A 7,873-nucleotide genomic window follows, 5' to 3' on the forward strand; every position below is an offset into this window, starting at 1 on the left:
CCTATTAGTAATATGTCATCAACATAGAGTACTAAGAAAATGACTGTACTCCCACTAAATTTTTTGTATATGCAAGGATCCTCTTCATACCGGATAAAATCAAACTTTTTTATTGTCTTATTAAAGCAAAAGTTCCGACTTCTAGAAGCTTGCTTTAGCCCATAAATGACGCGTTGCAGCTTACAAACTTTACTATGATCAAACTGAAGTGTGAAACCTTCATGTTGTGTCATGTACACTTCCTCTTTGAGTTCTCCATTAAGAAAAGCTGTTTTCACATCCATTTGCCATATTTCATCATCATAGTATGCTACTATAGCAAGTAGAATCCGAATATATTTGAGCATTGTCACAGGAGAAAATGTTTTTTCATAATATATTCCCTCCTTTTGACGGTATCCCTTGGCAACTAGACGGGCTTTATAGGTCTCTACCTTACCATCTGCTCCAATCTTTTTCTTGTAAATCCATTTGCAACCAATAGATTTTATGTCTTTTGAGGGTTCAACCAAAGTCCAAACATTTTTTATCCTCATAGACTCTATTTCGGATTCCATGGCACTCTGCCATTTTAGACTTTCGGAACTTTGCATTGCCTCTTCATAAGTCTTAGGATCATTATCATCATAATCGATCCTATTTTTCATATCATCTTGCACCATTAGGTTTAGCCTTAGTGGTGGACGATGTTTTCTTGTGGACCATCGAAGAGGTAGTTCTTGTACCAAATTTGGAGGTTACTGAACTGGTTTCAAAGGTAGTTCAAGGATTTGTTCATTAATCTCTCTTTGAACTACTATCGGTTCGTTATCCTCAACTCTTGAAGATGATAAATTTAGTGTTAGTTTGAGTACATCCAAAGTTGGTTGCTCAACTTGAATTTCATATTCTTAAGCTTGTACTATTTCATTGGTTTCTTGAACTTCATCAAGTTCTACTTCTTCACCTTATCTTCCTTCAGAAAGAAATTTCTTTTTTAAAAGGTTCCACCTCTTGCCACAAATACTTTGTGTTCAGAAGGGTGATAAAAATAATAACCCATTATTTTTTTAGAGTAACCAATGAATCTACATTTATCGGACCTAGCATCAAGTTTATTACTTTGTAATTTCTTAACATATGCTGGACATCCCCAAACTCTAATGTGTTTGAGATTTGGTTTTTGTCCTTTCCATATCTCATATGGTGTTGAAGAAACTGCTTTAGTGGGTACTTTATTTAGCAAATATGTTGCTGTTTCTAAAGCATAGCCCCATAAATTCAATAGAAGATCAGTAAAACCCATCATGGATCGAACTGTAAGACCTAGAAATTTTGGAAAAATCTTATTATGAGCTAATTTCAATTTATTTATTCATTAAAGATTTTATTTTCATAAATTATTTTATTGAAAGTAATTAAATCAAGTTCTAATAATTAAAATAGAAATTTTACTTAATTTTCTAATTATTGGATAATTTTTTATATTTAAACTGTAAAGCTTCGTAGTTATAAAAGAACAAGAATTTTATGACTTAGTTTAAATAATTGAGACTTTAGGATTTAATACTTTAATTTTTATAAACAAAGAAAATTAATTATATTATCTCTAATTTTAAATTACAATATTTGATTAAATGCTATTTGCAAAATGATAATTAAATAATATTTTCAAAGTGATTTTGAAGGATTAAATTTAGATTTCAAAATATATACAATATAACTTAATTTGGTTTAGAATTTACCAAAATATCTCTAATTTCAATTCCCCCAAATCAAACTCTAATCCTAAAAATTAAACACAAAACCCTAATTTCCTTGTATCCAACCTAGCCACCACTAACATTTTTAGAAAAAAAAGAAGAAGAAAGCAACAAAAGAAAAGGAAAAATGAAGTGAGGGTAGTGGAAATCAAGGAAAAAGAAAGAAGAAAGAAAGGGAAGAGAAGGGAAGGGAGAAGCAGGAAAGGGAGAAGGGAAAAGGAGAGGAAGGCGGCGGGGTGGGTGTCACTGCCGCCGTCGCCACCGCTATTGGCAAGGGAGAAGGAGATCTAAGAGGAAGAGGGCGCCGGGGATAAGGGAGCTGCGACAGGGGAGAAGAGAAGAAGAGAGGGAGCCGCCGCCGTTCAGCTCGCCACCATCGTTCGGGATCTCACTGAGGTCCCGTGCCGTTGCGTCGCAGTTTGTGCCACCGACAAAGGAGACCGCGCGAGAGAGAGCGAGATGCGAAGGAGAGGAGGCCGCGAGTCCCCGTCCATGAAGCTCACCGCTGTTGCTATCCGTGCCGCCGTTTGGGTCGCATGGAGGAAAGAGGAGGCGCCTCTGTTGCGCGCTCTGTCACCACTATTGCTGGAAGCCGCACCGTCGTGGCCGAGCTTCTGCCACTAGGAAACGCCAGCTCCCACTACTACCGTTCATGTCCACCGCAGTCACCATTAGAAGCCGCCGTTACAGGAACCACCACCGCCACTACCGGTAAGGGTTTTAAGTTGGTTTTCCTTTCCGTTGAGTTTCCAGGAACTTCATTGTCGCTGCATGTTTTTCAGGTCGCCGCTGCCGCTTGGGGTGGCTCTCGAGGCTACCGCCAGATCAGTTAAGAGATTGCCACTGCTCTGTTTTCTTTTACCGTAAGTATTTATGTTCTGATAACCCCTGTGTTAGTGTCCTGTTACGTGTATTAAAATCTTTGCGATATTAATGTGTTAGGAATTAGTAACTGAGCTTACATGTGGCGTTTGGGGTCGTTTCTATTATTGAGAGAGCAAGCAGAGCAAATGTTTTGGTTGTCGTCGATTCGGATTGAGGTGAAAGAAACTCTGTGAGGCGTTTGGGTTGTGGTTTCAACATGTCGAGGTAGGGGTTTTCTTAAAATTTATTTTATCTTATAGAGTTGTTATAAATAGATATTAATGTGAGAAACATATGTCTGTGATCATGATTGTCTTATGAATGTGGTTGTTTGCTGGATTGAATGAATGATTGCTTGATTGCTTGAGTGGTGTGTGATTGTTGAAAAGAAATTAGTTTGAAAAGTTATTTAGTTGATTAATATGAAAAGTAGTTTTTCTTGGTTTTGAAGTTAATTTGATAATGTAAATGAATCGGCTTTGGAAATGATTTGAGATATGAAAATGAATTAATTTTGGAAGCGGTTTAATTTTGAATTACTTTGATTTTATAAATGATTTAATATTTGTCCTGGTTTAATTTTGAAAAATATTTATTATGGGAAATGGTTGTATTTGAAAATAATTTGATAATAGAACTAGTTTAATTTTGGAAAATGATTAAGATTTGGAAATGGTTGAGAAAGGGTCTGAGGAATGTTTGGATGGGACTCCAAAAGGGTGGCAGAATCCGAGTTTTAGAGGAGATGCTGCCAAAATTTTATAAAATTGGAAGTTTCATTTGAAGTAATTATATAAAAAGATTTGGTTTTAAACATTATATGTTTTAAGATTGATTTATTTACAAAAGAAAGAATTATGTTTTGAATTGGGATTGTTGATGAATGGAATGGAAGGAAGGATGATGAGGATTGACTTTGAAATATGACCTTTGAATGAATTTGGAAATGAGATATGGATTCATGAATGATGATGATACTGAGAATGACTTAGAATTGATGAATGTTGAATGAATTATTCATATGGCTTATGAATTTGAATTATCTGAGACACGAGTTTTCTTGGGTATACGCAGTGGCTTACCACCACTTGCTCCAAGTTGAGACTCGATACTCTATTGACCCTACGACGTAAGGGTGACCGGGCACTTATAAATTCGCGGGAATGGTACCCCCATTGAGCGATTTTATATATATATATAAACCTAACTTGTTGGGTTGGCTGTATAACCGACAGATGAGCTCATTAGCCATAGGACAGGCATGCATCATATGCATTTGTATGCTTTGCTTGGGTTTGAATTTGTTTTGGTTTGCCTAATTGTTAAGCTGTTATTAACTGCTACCTAAACCTGTGCTTTCCTTATCTGTTTTGCCTGTGTTTGTCCTGGTGTGCTACTTTTGAGAATGAGCTTTGGTGTTGAATCGATGATTGCGTTGATTGATTACGTGGTTGGTTTCTGATTAAGATTTTTTTATAAGAAAAGAAAGCTTTTGGATTTCTGGATATTTAAATATTGATTTTCAAAAAGGGTTTTTGGATGACTAGTTGTTGGTTTTTAAAAGATTCAAAGGACGAACAATAATCACTGAGCTTAAAAATAAATTTCTCTTTAAATATCTTATTATGACAATTCTGAAACTCTGTGGTGAGACCGTGTGGTTAGGTTCTCACCCCCTACAGCTTTATCTTTTCAGGAGACGGATGAAAAAGCTCACGAAGGGTTGTATTGTCTTTCGCTTAGTCGATAATGCTATTTAGTTTTTATTTATTTACCCCTCGCCTTCAATATTATATTATATAAGAGGGATAGAAGTTGTATGATTTGTATGTATATAATATGTATAAGTTACATGAATAAGAAGTTTTGTACATGTATATGCTTGTTTTGTTTTATTTAAAAAGTATTCTTTTTCCGCTTTTCACAAAGAACAGTGATACGATTTCTAGTCAAAGGCTCCTATTTTATTATTAAGTATATGAAATCGTCGTAATACTTCTTGTTATCAGAGTAGCGTAGCCGGAAGCGTGACATTCTGATAGTGAGGGTGTTACACGAACCATATCTAATAAAGTTTGATTCCTCCTCTCTGAAACACCATTGTATTGTGGAGTATCAGGAGGTGTCCATTGAGAAAGAATCCTATTTTTCTTTAAGGTGTCCATTGAGAAAGAATCCCATTTTTCTTTAAGTACTCAAGAAAATTATTATTTAGATATTCTCCTCCTCTATCAGATCTAAGTACCTTAATGCTTTTACTTGTTTGATTTTCAACTTCACTACGAAAAATTTTGAACATTTCAAATGACTCAGATTTGTGTTTCATAAGATACACAAAGTCATATCTAGACATATCATTAGTGAAAGTGATAAAATAAGAATATCCTCCTTTGGCTTGAATTTTCATTGGTCCACAAACATCTGTATGTATTAGTCCCAATAATTCTATAGCTCTTTCTCCATGTCCCATAAATAGAGTTTTGGTCATTTTTCCTTTGAGACAGGATTCACAAGTTACATATGATTCATAATCATATTTGTTAAGGTAACCTTCTTTATGTAACTTAGAAATCCTTTTTTCTCCTATATGACCAAGTCTACAATGCTAAAGATATGATTCATTTACTTGATTATTCCTTTCTCTTTTGAGAGTAGAAACATGCATGACAAAATTACCATTTAAATTGGAAAGAATTTAAATGCCATATTGGAGATAGCCATTTACGTATAAGTCATCACCATAATAAGTAGAACAAATACCATTTTTAATATTAAAATAAAAACTATATTTGTCCAACATAGAAATAGAAATAACATTTGCAACAAAATTAGGAACATAATGGCAATTCTCCAATACTAATGTCTTACCTGTAGACATTGCTAAAGAAATAGATCCTATAGCTACAGCAGCAACATTTGCTCTGTTTCCGACTTGAAGGTAAGTTTCTCCCTTCTTTAGCCATCTACTTACTTGTAGTCCCTGCAATGAATTGCAAATATTATGAGTACTTCCGGTATCTAATACTCATATAGAAGAATTAATAATAGCCAAAGAAATCATGAAAACTGTTTTCAAGCATGTCTTACCTTCCTCTTTGGTTTTCAAAAAAGTAAGGTACTCCTTACAGTTTCTTTTCCAATGACCTTTGCCTAAACAATAAAAGCATTCAGCATCATTTTTGTCAGCATTTTTTTGTTTGCCTTTGAATTTGGTCACACCGCCCTTAGGTGTCACGAGTTCTCTTTTAAAATTATTCTTTCCATTTCCTTTTGCTTTCCACTTTCCTTTCTTCTTAGAAGAGCTGCCAATTACCATAGCAACTCCTTTCTTTTTCTCAGATGCAATTTGATTCTCATAATCAATTAGCATGTTGAGCATTTCATGAAGATCACAGTTTACTTTAATCATATGAAAGCTAACAATGAATTGTGAAAATGTTTTTGGAAGCGATTGTAAGATCAAATCTTGTGAAAGTTCTTTGCCCAATTTGCATCCTAACTTCTCAAGTTGTTCAATAAGATCAATCATCTTAAGAACATGGGATCCAACAGGAGAGTCCACATCAAGTGTGGATCTAAACAAAGTTTTGGACAATTAATATCGGGCCGTCTTACTTTGTGCACCATACATCTTCTTAAGATGTTCAACAATAGCTGGTGGATCCATATCCTGATGTTGTCTCTGAAAATCAGAACCCATGGATGCCAGAATGATGCATTTGGCAGTAGGACAATTTTTCAAGTACTTCTCATAAGCCTTGGTTGCCTCATTATCAATACTTCCATCCTCTTTAGGAACTAAGGCCGTAACAACAGGCTTATCGATCATATCAATTAGCCTTTCATGAATGAGAACAATTCTCAAATTACGATACCAATCATCATAATTAGCTCCAGCCAATTTGTTATTTTCAAGTATGCCACGCAGTGATAGAGCAGACATATTATTCATGAATCTAAAAGGAAAAAAACAAATATAAGTACGTATTTACACATACAAATAACACTTTCTACAATAATTATTATTATAGAAAATTAAGAAATCTTTATTTCTTAAATTAAGTGTTAAAAAATATTTAAAATCATGAATGAGTATCTTAGTTGTCAAGTCATTACTCATACATTTTTTAAATAGATGACTAAATATATCACATACATTTTAATCTCAAATAATTACCTGGTTATCAGGTTATTATTTAATTGAGTTATATTTTATACCCCTACTAGGTTGTCTAGGTTCAAGTAAAAATTAATTCATTCCATGTATCAAATATCATAAATAAATAAATAAAAATAATAATAATAATATGTTCTTTAACATACATATAATTTTATCCCATAAATTATAATTTTGACAATAACATCTCATGCCATTATTAGGAATCACATTCACTATAATAACAAAACTTAAATTAATCCTATTAATTCTATAAATTTTTATAATAAAACTTTAAACACAAAAGAACCTGGCTCTAATACTACTGTAGGATTACAAGTGTTTATAACATGCAACGGAAGTAATAAAATAATCCTATTGATCTATTTTTGTGCTTAAAACTTTATTGAAATAAGATGGGATAGATGCCAATACCTGAGTACCCTAGTGAATGAAAACTTTCTCCTTCGATAGTATGAAGGTACTATGTGTATCCACACCGAGACTGGTCCTTCTTGTCAACTCCTTGACCAATGGATTTAACTGAAAAATTTCTTGTAACTCCTTACACCAGCAATTCTTTACTAAGAATTAGAATATTTGTGTATGTGGAGGTAAAAGAAAAAAACTTGTGTTGTCTTTCTTTTATCATATACACATATATATAATATGAGATTGGTGACTGATTTGTGAATCAAATTACAACTTAATTTGAAACAGAATCAGTTAGGATCTTTGATGAGCAGATATTTTATACGCTTTTTGGGGGTAATTTCATGTAGATTTTAGTATGTTTTAGTTAGATTTTAATAGATTTTTATTAGTTTTTAGGAAAAAATTATATTTCTGGACTTTACTATGAGTTTGTGTGTTTTTCTGTGATTTCAGGTATTTTCTGGTTGAAATTGAAGGAGCTGAGCAAAAATCTGATTTAGGCTGAAAAAGGACTGCTGATGCTATTGGATTCTGACCTCCCTGCACTCGGAATGGATTTTTTGGAGCTACAGAAGTCCAATTGGCACTCTCTCAATTGGGTTGGAAAGTAGACATCCAGGACTTTCCAACAATATATAATAGTCCATACTTTGCATGAAGATAGATGACGTAAACT

This window comes from Arachis duranensis, chromosome 6 (genome assembly GCF_000817695.3).
Source record: "Arachis duranensis cultivar V14167 chromosome 6, aradu.V14167.gnm2.J7QH, whole genome shotgun sequence".
Lineage (NCBI taxonomy): Eukaryota > Viridiplantae > Streptophyta > Magnoliopsida > Fabales > Fabaceae > Arachis > Arachis duranensis.